Below are 1,963 nucleotides of genomic sequence, written 5' to 3'. Positions count from 1 at the left end.
ATCCATGCTTTTTTCTAATCTGCTCTTATCACTGAGCATTATATCATAAATATTTTTTCTTCTCAGTCAATATAGATTATCATCATTTTTTATAATGTTTATTTATTTTTGAGGGAGAGAAAGACAGAGCACAAGCAGGGAAGGGGCAGAGAGAGAGGGAGACACAGCTCAGAGCCCGACATGGGCTCAAACTGACAAGCGGTGAGATCATGACCTGAGCCGAAGTCAGACATTTAACCAATTGAGTCACCCAGGCGCCCCATTTTCTTATCATCGTTTTTACTGATGGCATGTTGTTTTTTCATATGGATGTGCTATTTTTATGCAACAACCCTTTATTATTAGCTATTTGAATATTGTCTGTTTTTTAACTGTTATAAACATGCTTTGTTCAACATCTTAGCACATGCATCCTTCCTTCCAATAAATTCCCCACAGTGGAATTTATCCTAGCATTTATCCTAGCACAGAGTGGTCAAAGAGTGGTATATATTGACATATTGAGAAATTTCCCTGCGGAAATATTGTACCAATTAAATCTCTGTACCACTGTCCGTTCCTTGATCACCTTTGGCCTTTTTTATTTTTTTTTTAAATCACCTTTTGGCATTTAACAGCTTTGACACTTCTCGTACTAAGACCATGTATTAAGCCACATACCATGGCTGTACATCTCTTCTTTAACATCAAAATTATAGAAGCTTTATCCTTTGACTCAGTACTTCTACTCCTTGGGAAATACTTAAACCAAGTGTTTAAATTACATATATATAAAAAGTATATGCTGATAGGCAGATAGATAATAGGTAGGTAGACAGAGTGGATTTGGGGGATCAGGGACTGAGTAAACCAATTGCTTTGGACAATTGCTTTGGACGATCATCACTGTCCCTGTGCATGGGGAAGGGCATTCCTGTTTCAGGGCCTTCTCCCTGTCTTTGCTCAAAGGGAGGAGGGGCAGGAGGTTACTCACTGTTCCCAGGACAGTGCCGAGGCCATTGTTCAAAGGGTGGACCCCCTGCTTATACTACTCTCTCGACCCTCAGCCTCCAGAACCTCCCCTACCTTCCTCGATGACATGAGGCTTTAGTTCATACACAGTTGTCTGCCTCACCCTGTCTGTCAAAAGTGGTTGGTGACATGTGCCCATTTGCAGTACTATTTATTAGGCAGGATAGTAATCTGAGATGGTAACTGGTGTTTTCTTTCCCTTTCCCCAAATTCTTTTTAATCCAAGACCACCATCCTTCCTTTTAGTTTGTAAGGCTGGAAGCCATCTAAGGAATTTGCAGTACAAACCCCAGAAGAAATTCAACATTTCAGCCTTTAAACTCACAAGCCATGTGTTTAAATGTGAGACCAAGAGACGTAGGAAGAGACCTGTCAAAACATGTCCAAACCCCACCTCCACTCCAGGGAAGATAAGACCTTATTAGAGAATAAGACAGGTGGAGAGTTCGAAGCAGTAGCAAAACTAACAGGAGCTGTGCACCTGGCCCCCATCTGGAGTTCAGTAAACCCCTTTCATTGGGGATTGAAAAGACCTTGATTCCTGGGGAAGGCCTTGGCAGTCAGTAAGCCTTCTCTACAAATCTCCAACATTACAGCACAGATTCTATGGAATTGAAATGATAACTTGGCCTTCCCAGGCTTAGGACCAGGAACAGATCCCCCTAGATTCTACTCCTCCAGTGAGGAAGTGGGGGAGGGGACCCTAGATGGGTTAGAACGCTGCCGCACGGACAGATGAGGAAATGACCTCATATCAGCAGATTGTCAGCATAGAGGAGGGACCCTTCCCGACCCCCACGGCCACATCACTTCCACTGTGGCCTTTCTACTAGCGGGACAGCTCGCTTCTACATCAAAATAGGAGGCCACCATAGGACAAAGCAGGTGAAAATCAAGAGATTGTCCCCTCCCCATTTACTTCTGGGTGACATGTCCTTAAGTCTCTCAATAA

This window comes from Hyaena hyaena, unplaced genomic scaffold (genome assembly GCF_003009895.1).
Source record: "Hyaena hyaena isolate Hyena2069 unplaced genomic scaffold, ASM300989v1 scaffold_10, whole genome shotgun sequence".
Taxonomy (NCBI): Eukaryota; Metazoa; Chordata; class Mammalia; order Carnivora; family Hyaenidae; genus Hyaena; species Hyaena hyaena.
This window is presented reverse-complemented; position numbering follows the sequence as displayed.